Here is a 12,326-nt window from a genome sequence, read left to right on the forward strand (position 1 = left end):
GAACATGTTTATGATAGCTTAATACAAAAAACTTCTTAGTATTAATTACTTAAACATGCTTTTCAGTTAAATAATGCAATTAAGATCTAAATTTTCAATTTGAGGGGCATTTCGATGTTTCTTTTTTTTTTTTTCCACTTTTAGAATCAAACTCAGCTCTTCCTCATATTTACACTAACTTGAATGATTTCTTTCAATTCTAGAATTGCATGCAGTTCTCTCAATTTCATTCCCATGGGTTTAACACTTCCCTTAGCAAACGTCATCCCAGGGACAGTTTGGACTTCGGCTTATTTTTAATTAATTAATTTATTTATTTATTTTTGGCTGTGTTGGGTCTTCATTTCTGTGCGAGGGCTTTCTCTAGTTGCGGCAAGCGGGGGCCACTCTTCATCGCGGTGCGCGGGCCTCTCACTGTCGCGGCCTCTCTTGTTGCGGAGCACAGGCTCCAGACGCGCAGGCTCAGTAGTTGTGGCTCACGGGCCCAGTTGCTCCGCGGCATGTGGGATCTTCCCAGACCAGGGCTCGAACCCGTGTCCCCTGCATTAGCAGGCAGATTCTCAACCACTGCACCACCAGGGAATGCCCGATGTTTCTTTTAAAGGATGAAAAATATTTGGACTACAAGATGTTAAAATAACTGACATAATGTCTGGAATTCACACTGAGATAGGAATGGTGAGCATGCGATCATGCATTTTTCTTGATTCCATTACTTAAATTATACACTGACTAGGTTATGGGGTTAGCAACATACTATTGAGTTAAATTTTGACAGTTGCTCCAAAAAAGTTTTCTAGGCTAGAAACAAGTGAAGACATATAGACTTTAAAAACACTTTATTATCATTAAAACTGAAAATTATTTATGTTTAATTTATTTAAATAATTTAGATTCAGGAATTCCCTGGCGGTCCAGTGGTTAGGGCTCTGCGCTCTCACTGCTGAGGGCCTGGGTTCAATCCCTGGCCGGGGAACTAATATCCCACAAGTCATGCGGCATGGCCAATAAATAAATAAATAAATACCTAAATACAAATTTAGATTTAAACTTATTCAACAGATAATTTCATTAGGTGATAAGAGTTATGTCTTTATCGAGAGCCAAGGAAATGTTAGTCTTGTAACAGTCCTTAGAGCTGGGGAGAAAAATCAAATAAAAGTTTGTATAATATTTAAATCTATTTCATTGAATTGTGTAGCTTTGAGAAATCAAGAAGTATTATTTATTCTACTCATTTACTTTTAAAATAAAGAATATGGGACATGAATTTCTATTGTATAGTAGAATAGATAAGGGGTCCCCAATCCCCGGGCCACGGACCAGTACCAGTCTGTGCTGTGGCTTGTTAGGAACCAGGCCGCACAGCAGGAGGTGCGTGGCAGGCAAACAAGTGAAGCTTCATCTGTATTTACAGCCGCTCCCCATCGCTCACATTACCGCCTGAGCTCCGCCTCCTGTCAGATGAGCAGCAGCTTTAGATTCTCATAGGAGTGTGAACCCTACTGTGAACTGTGCATGCAAGTGATCTAGGTTGCACTCCTTATGAGAATCTAATGCCTAATGATCTGAGGTGGAGCTGAGGCAGTGATGCTAGCGCTGGGGAGTGGCTGCAAATACAGATTATCATTAGCAGAGAGGTTTGACTGCACAGAGACCATAATAAATCAGTTGCTTGCAGACTCTTATCAAAACCCCATCAGTGAGTGGCAAGTGACAATTAAGCTGCATCTGGTGGCAGGCTTTATAGTGGCAAGTGAGTTGATGTACTTCAATTGTACAGCTGCATCTGGTGGCAGGCTTTAAGTCAGAATCTGATACTTATTTTAGTCCGCATGTGGCCCACCCATTGTTTTATTTACCACTTCCGTCCACGCCTCTTTCCCCGCACTGCGCACTTGTCTCAGTCACAGTTTTGGTAAGCCCACAAGCTAACCGTAGCCAAAATGAGTAAAAAACAAACGTTGCTGGAGAGCTTCTTTGAAAAGGGGAAAAGACACAATGATGAGACAGCAGAAGACTCTTAATTAAGACTGCCAACAAAAGGGAAGCTGCATTTAAAAGAAAATACCAAGAGTCCTACTTAAATTACAGGTTCACTGCAACAGGCGATTCACATTCTTCAAGCCTGCTCTGTATAATATGTGGCTGGCTATCCAAGGAAGCCATGAAACCTTCAAAACTGCTTTGCCACATGGAAACCAAGCACCCTGCATTAAAAGACAAGCCTTTGGACTTTTTCAAAAGAAAAAAACGTGAACACGAAAAACAGAAGCAATTATTGAAGGCCACCACTTCATCAAATTTGTCTGCACTGAAAGCATCATTCTTAGTGGCTAACCGCATTGCTAAAGCTAAGAAGCCCTTTACTATTGGTGAAGAGTTGATCCTGCCTGCTGCTAAGGACATTTGTCATGAACTTTTAGGAGAGGCTGCAGTTCAGAAGGTGGCACGTGTTCCTCTTTCGGCTAGCACCATAACTAGATGAATTGATGAAATAGCAGAGGATACTGAGGCGCAATTGTTAGGATTAATGAGTCACCGTAGTACACAATCCAGGTTGACAAGTATACAGATGTTGACAACAAGGCAACAATGCTTGTTTTTATGTGATATATTTTTCAGGATGTGCATGATATGTTATGTGCACGTTTTTTGCCAACCAAACACCACAGCTGCAGAAGTATTCAACTCTTTGAATGACTGCATATCAGGAAAACTGAATTGGTCATTTTGTGTTGGTATATGCACGGACAGAACGGCTGCCATGACTGGACGGCTTTCTGGTTTCACTACTCAGGTCAAAGAGGTTGCTTCTGAATGTGAGTCTATGCACTGTGTCATCCCTAGAGAAATACTGGCTAGCTGAAAAATGTCACCTGAACTTAACAACATTTCGCAGGATGTGATTAAAATTATCAACCACATTAAAGTACATACCCTTAACTCATGTCTGTTCGCACAGCTCTGTGAGGAGATGGACGCAGAGTACACACGTCTTTTCTTATACACAGAAGTGAGATGGCTTTCTAAAGGTAGATCACTGGCCAGAGTTTTTGAGTTATGACAGCCACTCCAGAGATTTCTTTTAGAAAAACATTTACCACTGGCAGCACATTTCAGTGACACAGAATGGGTCGCAAAACTTGCTTACTTGGGCTTCCCTAGTGGTGCAGTGGTTGGGAATCCGCCTTCCAGTGCAGCGGACACGGGTTCGAGCCCTGGTCTGGGAAGATCCCACATGCTGCAGAGCAACTAAGCCCGTGTGCCACAACTACTGAGCCTGCGCTCTAGAGCCCGTGAGCCACAACTACTGAGCCTGCGTGCCACAACTACTGAAGCCCGTGTGCATCGAGCCCGTGCTCCAAAACAGAAGCCACCGTGATGAGAAGCCCGCGCACCGCAACGAAGAGTAGCCCCCGCTCGCCACGACTAGAGAAAGCCCGTGCGCAGCAACGAAGACCCAACACAGCCCCAAAATACATAAATTAAATAAATAAATTTATTTTTAAAAAAACAAAAAAAAAAACTTGCTTACTTGTGTGACGTATACAACCCGCTCAACGAACTCAATCTGTCACTTCGGGGGAGAACGACAACTGTGTTCAAGTCGGCAGATAAAGTGGCTGCATTCAAAGCCAAACTGGAATTATGGGGGTGACAAGCGAACATTAGGATTTTTGACATGTTTCAAACATTAGCAGAGATTTCGAAAGAGACTGAGCCAGGGCCTTCTTTCTCCCAGCTGGTGCATGATCACCTATCTCAGCTCTCAAAAGAGTTTGAGCATTACTTCCCAACTACAAAAGACCCCCGAACTGGGAAGGAATGGATATGCGACCCATTTGTGAATAAACCAGGTGAATCAACTTTGTCCAAGCTACAAGAGGATCTACTGCTTGAGACTGCAAATGATGGTGGCCTTAAAAGTATGTTTGAAACAACTTCAAATCTCCATACGTTCTGGATTAAAGTCAAGGTGGAATACCCTGAGATTGCCACAAAAGCACTGAAAAGCCTGCTTCCATTTCCAACATCCTATCTTTGTGAAGCAGGGTTTTCTGCAGTGACAGCGACCAAAACGAGATCACGGAGGAGACTGGACATAAGCAACACACTTTGGGTCACTGTCTCCCATCACCCCCAGATGGGACCATCTAGTTGCAGGAAAACAAGCTCAGGGCTCCCACTGATTCTGCATTATGGTGACTTGTATAATTATTTCATTATATATTACAATGTAATAATAATAGAAATAAAGTGCACGATAAATGTAATGCACTTGAATCATCCTGAAACCATTCCCCTCCTACCAGGGTCCGTGGAAAAATTGTCTTCCACGAAACTGGTCCCTGGTGCCAAAAAGGTTGGGAACCGCTGGAATAGATAATAAATATAATGACTTCTTAAAAGAAAGAAGAGATAAAGAGAGCAGAAAGAAAGTGAAGAAAAAAGGGAAAGACAGACATGCACATAGAAATTAATTCAATTGTTAAACAGCTATAAGCTCCTAATATGTGCTGGGCACTGAGCTACAAAGGTATAGGCCCTAGCCCTGAAGAGGTTACATAGCTGTTTGGAAGAGTTACTGTCTAAGCAGCTGGTTATGAGTTAAAGTCATGAGAACACACAGACTTTAATGGTTTGAGGACGGAAGGGGCTTCACAGAGGCCAGCCATTTGAGCTAAACCTTGAAGACTGCGAAAGAGTTTGGCAGGCAGAAAAAGGAGGAAAGGAAAAGTAGAGAACACTCCTTGTGCAAAGACCTAGAGGCTTAAAATAGCACAGTTATTTATCACAAATCAGGCTCTACACCATACTACAACCAAACTTTAGGAAAATATTTTAGCAGATGATTATAGTTACGGTGATGTGGCAGAACACATACATCTAATTTTGCCCCTTCCTGAAACCCCCTAAAAGTAAAGATTTTTTTCTAAAAAAACATAAACTCACAAAGATAGCAGGAAAAGGAGAGAAGATGACAAACAACATTTTGGAAGCCGGAAAGCAGATGGGCCAGTGGTAACTGACTGAGCCAACCTGAAAAGGCTGTGCCTCGAGTCATCGGTGGCAGAGTTGAGAACTAAGCCCATGTACACTACAGAATCCTCGAAAGAGGCGGCAGCAGGAGGCTCTATAACTAGGGGGTGGAGAGTACAGCTAAATAAGGAGGGCTAGGAGAAAAGCTATTAGAGAGGCAGTTGGATCCCTAGGTCTTGCTCCGGGAAGTGCCGTGGTCCTACCTTGGACCAGCAGAAGCAGCATTACCTGAAACTTGTTAAATATGCAAAATCTCAGGCTCCATCCCAGATCTACTGAGTCAGAGCCTACAGTTCAACTAGATCCCCAGGTGATTTGCATGCACATTGAAGTTTGAGAGGTGCTCCTCCACTCCAAGCCACTAGGAGATAGAAGACTGCCCCTCTCCCACCTCAAAAGATGTCCAGTGGTTTATTCTCCAGAAATGGTGAAACAGAGAGTCTCTGGACTGAGAGGCACTAGGCATGTTTGAGGACAAGAAAATAGGAGAATAAGTGATGGTATGTTTACTGACCACTGAGTGAAGGGACTCACAGCCTTCTACCCCAACTCAGCTCTGAGAACGATGGCAGCCATATCTTTATCCTTTAGAAGAAAACTGCTATACTCTTCTCTCAAGAATCTGACCTACCAAGGAGAAAATACCTAAGAGTACTGATCACAGGGATTCCCCAACATGCCACCTAGATCATCCCACAGTGTGGCTTAAAGGTCACTCATGTGAAAAAGCTTCACATTAGGTTTTTAATCCAAGCCCTTTAATCATGAGCATGAAAACAAAAAAGCCTCTTACATTAAAGACAGAGAGCAGAACTAATAGAAAAATCAACTTGGAGAAGATGGATATTAGTCCGAAAAAATGAAAACTTCAAAACCTCAATATCCTCAAAGGGATAAGACGATGTTGTAACCATGAAACAGGGATAAGAGTCTATTAAAAAGAATATTCAGAGATCATAAAAAGCTCTCAAAAGAGAAAAACATGATACAAACTGCAAAACTCAATAGAAGGGTTGAATAATAACATTGATAAAAATCTCTAACACAGTCAAGCAAAAAGAATAGAGAGAAAAAAAACAAGAAAATTAGAGGACTAGATCAGGAAATCCAAGATCCAACTAATAGAAGTTCTTGCAAGAGAAAATAGTGGGGGTGGAGGAAGGGGTGAGCAGGAGAGGAAATGATGAATAAGATCAAGAAAATTTTTTAGACATGAGGGACATGAGTTCCCAAATTGAAAGGGCCCAAAGAGAACATAGCACAATGGATGAAGACAGACCCTGACCATGGCACATGGTTTTAAATTTCCAGAACACTGAGAACAGAGAAGATTTAGGCAACGGAGGAATATTTTTTAAAATCTGAAGGAAAACTGATTCCCAGCTTAGAATTCTCTATCTAGCCAAACCATCAGTCAAGAATTGGGATACACTCTCAAGAATCTACTGAAGAATATAATCTATCAAGATGAAATGGTGGAACAAGAAAGAAGAAACGAGATCTGGAGATCATCATAGAGGAAAGGCACCGAAAATCCCCAAGAAGATGGTGAGAGGAGATGCCAGGATAATGGATGTGCATAGACATCCTCTCTGAGATCATGCTGCCATTTTACCATCTTGTTAACTGAGGACCAGATGCCCAGGTAAGCCTGATCTCAGTTCTTTAATTGACTTGCTTTGTCCTGACCACATCTCTGCTCTCCCCTCCATACCCTGCTTTCTGGGGCAGCCACTGGCACTCGTTTCAGCCCTACTCAAATGTTCTCCTTTGACCTGCTCTGAGATCTGGGGATAAGTCATGGTGAGCTTAGGAGGAGAAAGACTCAAAACCCATTGCCTTTGCATATCCACTATCTGCTCTACACTGCAGCCGCCAGAAGCCCTATCATGGTAAGCCCCATGTTTCCCAGGACTCACTCATGACCTTGCCCAGAGGGGCTCTTGTAAATGCTCAGGAATGCTGAGCTGAACTCAGATCCGGAGACTGTTCAACTTATGTTCTCCTGAGAACTTTTGCCGTATATTGTTAATATTGATCTTTCTTTATTCATCTAATTTTGTGCTTTCTACCCAGTTTTCCAAAAATAAACAATTAATTTACTTAAGGATCACATGCAAGTGGGAAACTCAGAAAACAAAAAAAGCAAAGGAACGATTTACACAATAGTCAAGACTAAGTTACCTCTTGGTGAGAACAATGCAATTTGGGAGGGACACACAGAGGCTTTTAAGGTTCAGGTAATGTTCTGTTTCTCAACCTGGGTGGTGTGTATATAGGTGTTCGTTTTATTATTATTCTTCAAACAGTATATATTTCATGTACTCACCTGTATGATATTACTATTCTCTTTTGTAAAATGGGACATGTACACAAAAAAGAACATAGCATTTATGTAAGAATGTTTCATAATTAAAATGTAGAAAGAGCCATAGTAAGTCTTAGTTTTCACAACATAAATCACTTTTTGTGGTGTTATCAATAGTATTTACGCCTAGACTTTCAAGGAATTTCAGCTAGTCAGCTACTGATAAGCAGTATTCAAAAGAATATACTTATTCGTTTCCACTTTAGTTTCATTCAGGATGTTATGCAAAGAACAACCACTAGATATATACATCCATAAATATAATAAAAGTTAACACATGAAATACATGATTTTTGTCCCCCGTGCAACGTTCTAAAAAAGCTATTCCAGAGCCAGACATACCTGCAACTCAGCAACCTAGGAATTTAGGGTTGGTTGACAGATTGAGTCCCAACTCAGAGGTTTATTCTGAATGCGAAACATCTGCAAAGAGCTCACATGAGACAGTGGTCACAAAAGAAACCTTCTTTTAGCATTTTTGATATACAAATAGGTTTAATAAAGCAAAGAGACTTATAGAAATGAGCTGGAACATAATATAAAATATAGAACTGCCATTCAAGAAGAGATAACAGTATCAATCATGTAAAAACACCTTTGACCAAAAGTAGCATTTGATAAACAGATATTCAAATGAGAACCAGTTGCCAGATACCAGATTTCAACATTAAACTTTCATATAGTTTCTAGTATGGGGGCCAATGTTGTTTGAAAAAAAAGTCTTAAAAGAATCTTTTGGAAAGACATTCAAACCTTTTCACTTATCCTCATGTAAAGATCTTTCTCCACAGTGCTAAACCCGGCCACTTCCTGTCATAACTTTCCCTCCCCACACTCGGCATCAAGAGGTTCTGGGAGAAAAAGGGGGGCTGGCTGCGATGCCTGAGGGGGGCAGCGGCCCTGCCGTGGTCCTGTGGAAAGGGAGGGTGCTGTGGGCTCCAGGGCCTCAGAGAAGCTGGGCAAGTGACACCACTAGCCAGTGGCAACTAGCGAATATATCTACCATGAGGCCGTAGGCAGACCTCGCCCCTTAATACTGCAGGGCTGTCAAGCAAAAACAACAAAGGCTTACTTACACTTTGCTCATTATAAAGACTTCTAAGGCCCACTGGATTGCTCACTTTTTAAATTGTTCACATTTAATAGAGCAATTTTGAAACTGTTTAAGCATTAAATTTTTCAGAAACAAAAGTTATCAGGTACTTTATCTTCCATGTGTATACATGTTAGGTTTCCTAGTGTCTCATTTTGTAATCAGTACTTTATTGGAATAATCCCCTTGTCTTCATGCCTTCACCCTCTTTCAGTCCATTCTCTTATCTCACCTCATCCATTTGCACGTCAAAAATGCCTATATTGAAGTTGATTTATTTACTCTTCATAGAGGTAAGCCCCACCTGGGATGAAAACCACTTCTCTAGCCTACAATGATCCTAGTTCAGAAATGTTCCCGCCCTCTGTGTCCTCCTGTGAAACATCCTTACTGGGCACCTAGTGCTAATACTGTATTAACATTCAGTCAGACTCTTATAATCTAGCTTCTAAATGATTCCCCAGTTCAGTCACACCTTCCAAACAGAGAGCAGTTCAACTGGAGAAAGTCTGAAAGTCAGGTAGACCCAGATTTCCATACTGACCCTCCTAATTACTAGCTGTTGCCCTGGTCAAATCTCTCAGCCTCTCAGAGTCTTGAGCTCCCCATCTGTGGAAGACAATCATGAAACATTCATCCCCTGGGGGCTGGTAATGAAATCAGACAACATCTAGAAAAAGACTTTCCTGTTGTGCCTTCATACTCACTGCGTTCTTCTTTTTAAAATTTTTCTCTCAGAATTTAGCTATCTTTTATTTTTATCATGTCTCTAATCCACAGGCTATTTAAATAACATAAAATATTTAAAATGTTGTTGTTTTAGAATCTGTAAATAATGGTTTGTAAATATAAATGGAACCTAATAAGTGAGGTATGGAAAAAGATATACTTTAAGTGCATTTTCCTTATAATTTCCAGATACAATAATTTCTGCATTATTATAAGATGTTAATTATTAAACAGCTGGATAAATTGCTTTTGATTTTAAAATTAGAATGTCTTTAACTTTGCTTGTAATTCATCATGGCATATTGCTCTACTCTTTTAGTGCCTCTCTCCATCTCCCAAGGCCCCACTAAAATTACAGTTTAGTTATTTTTTTTTAAAAGATGTCTATTCTGAAGAACACACAAAACTGGAAGAGAGATATCATCAGATGACCAATTTCAAACAAGCTGTGGAGACAGAGGCGGGTGGTGGTGTGGTAACTGCCTTAGCATAGCAGAGGCTACAACATAAAGCCCCCGGGAGGTGGCCCCCATGAGAAGGAAGCCAGCTTACCCACAGGACCCCGGAAGCTTAGGACATGGAGGTTCCAAACGGCACCGAAAGTGGCAATGAGGCACGGGGCTGAACATGACAGCATGGTTGGACAGAACAACAGGACCCCCAGAACTTTACCCCACCCCAAGTAGACAACCACTCTCTTAGGCAAGAAAACAAAGATTCATTCTCTGAACAGATTAATCAGGTAGGCTCCAACCTTGGAAGCCGTGTGCTGAAAACGAGAGAAAGTGAGTCTACAGGCTGACTGGTGAAATTCCCAGCTACCACGGGACTGGAAGGCAGGAAAAAGAAGTAAAAAGCACTGGATTTTAGAATTATGAGCCCTACTAAAAATATCTGTCGATAAATGAAGCAATTCAAACCATAACTACATTCACCCCTCCAGACACCCATTCTACATGGAAATAGAAAGTTACCTGAAAACATTATTCAAAATTTCATACTTCACTTTTTCTCTCCCTGGATGAGTTTTCTGTCAGCCAGCTGTCAGTTCCTACTGAAGGAAATCAAAGCTATTCAGAGCTACATAAATACCTATAATTTGTTCCACACATCTCTCCCATTTGGAGTCTAGTTTTTTAATTCCTTGTTAAGAAAGACATCCCCACAGTGTTTGTGCAGTTAATCATATTTCACTGATTATGACTCTGTAAAGTGTCTGGAGTGGATTCTGTGCACGGCAATCCAGTGTGTGGTGTGGGTGTGTGTGCGTGTGTGTGTGTGTGCGTGTGCGTGCAGGAAGCAGTCTACCCTGCAAGGACTGCTGAGGTTGGAAAGGCTGCAGCACTCACCTGGTCTGCCCCATTCTGTGCAGGTGAGGTGGCTGAGGAGGGAAAGGTACTCTTTCTCTTACTCACCTGCTTGCCAGGACTTAACTAGATGTTCCTGTGTCCCTTCTCTTATGTCTCCTTGCTTCTTACAAAGTAGGGTTCTGTTTTGAGTACCTAATTTGTGTGGTATCTAACATGGCAGTGCCACATGGGCCGAGGTGCTTTAAAAGCTATCTTGGAGATGATAGGCTTGGTGTTTCCTGTGACTTTTTCTCCCCAAGCCACCCCCAGTTTTCCTGTCATTCAGAAAGAAATCTTATTTTCCTCTGAGCCTCTTACTCCACCTCCAGATAGGATTTATGCTCCCTCCCAAAAAGCTACTTATCTGGCCATGGTGGGGGAGGGCAGCAAGGGGGTGGAAATTAACAAATGGGTTTCAAGTTCAAAATTCAGCCCCTCACCTTTGCCCCAGGATGCCCTCTTTGTGCTGCCCACAAGGGGACCAGAGGAGGCAGCAGACTGTGTATCAAAGCCTGGGGCTCTGTCTCCTCTCAAGTTACCGGCTCTTGAGAAGTTGTTCCTTTGAGCCTCTGTTTCCTCATTCCTAAAGTGGGGATAATACCTACTTTACTGACGATGACTGAGAGGAGTTTAGAAGATCCTAATATATTTGCCACTTAGGAATTCAATAATGTCAGGTTCTAAACATATTATCACTAAACGTGAATGCTCTGGGCTAATGGGGTCTGAGAATGGGGGCTAAGGTGCCTATACCAACAGTTTCTCCACCTTCTGTGGGCATAAGATCACATGGAGAGTTTGTTAATAAGATTCCAGGCTCCACTCCCAATAGGGGGTGCTTCCCGTGCACGCTCGGAAAGAATCTGTGACAAACTCTTCATTCTTCATCCCAGTCCCACTACCTATTAGCTATCAATCCCTGCCTCAGGCTCCCACCAAGCTGTCTCCATCATCACCTCCAGGCCACCTGATGCTCAACTCTCCCGCACACGAGTGAAGGGCAGAGATGCCTGCCACGCCTAGAGAGGGGCAAAGGGAGCCCACAGGCTCAGAGAAGAGTACAGCCTTGAGTTAGAACAGGCCAGGTACTGGAGGTCTACTGTCCTACCCTTCCCAGACAGGTCTGAGAAAGTCCAGAGTTGTAGCGGGCAGCCCAGGCCAGGATGCAGAGGCCAGCTGCACCTGGAATGAGGCAAGCCTGCCTGCCACAAGCAAAATATATGTCTTCTCCCCATGCAAGGAAAGGGTCAGAGCCAGAACAAAAGATGCAGCTGAGACTGTCCCAGGAAACATAGTGACTTGCCAGGAAAAGTGTTCTCTGGCACCAGCTTGAAAGAACTATTTAGAAACTGCCCAAGAGGGAGGAGTAGCTGGTAAGGTTTGCTGTCTTTCCCACACGTACCCAAAAGGGCTGGTTACTTCTAGTTACTTCAGCTGTCCCCCAGGTCCCTGGGGCTGGGCCCTGGGGGAGCTGCACTCCCACCCCCACCCCCTTCCCAGCGCACACACATAAAGACACGCCAACCTATACCTCCAAGTCTCAGGGAACCAAGGTGATGGGATTTCTAGGCTGCTGAGGATTCTGGCAGCGTCTTCACAGCCCTCGCTGGCTCAGCTTTTCCTGAGAGCGGGGAGGGAGCGAGCCCGAGGTGCTGTCGGAGAAGGGCAAAGGAAGGTGACTGAGGCGACAGCACCGGGACACCGATGGGGGCGGGGTGCGCGTTTCGTCGCCTCGTCTCGGAGC

At 42.9% G+C, this 12,326-nt stretch overlaps 1 protein-coding gene across 10 annotated transcripts in view; it reads right to left on the minus strand.

The window, feature by feature from the left end:
* Window positions 1-12,326, minus strand: part of ANKRD34B (ankyrin repeat domain 34B) — a 32,726-nt gene that overhangs the window by 14,440 nt on the left and 5,960 nt on the right. For 2 of the 10 annotated variants that reach the window (XM_082377630.1, XM_082377632.1), the window contains exon 2: window positions 3,539-3,643. The exons of 1 other annotated variant lie outside the window; for it this stretch is intronic. The gene's annotated coding sequence lies outside the window, so the exon portion shown is untranslated. 7 more of the 10 variants (XM_082377626.1, XM_082377628.1, XM_082377624.1 and 4 more) reach the window with 7 other exon arrangements.

The sequence above is a fragment of the Balaenoptera borealis genome, assembly GCF_965194805.1.
Source record: "Balaenoptera borealis genome assembly, chromosome: 2".
In the NCBI taxonomy this organism is placed as follows: domain Eukaryota; kingdom Metazoa; phylum Chordata; class Mammalia; order Artiodactyla; family Balaenopteridae; genus Balaenoptera; species Balaenoptera borealis.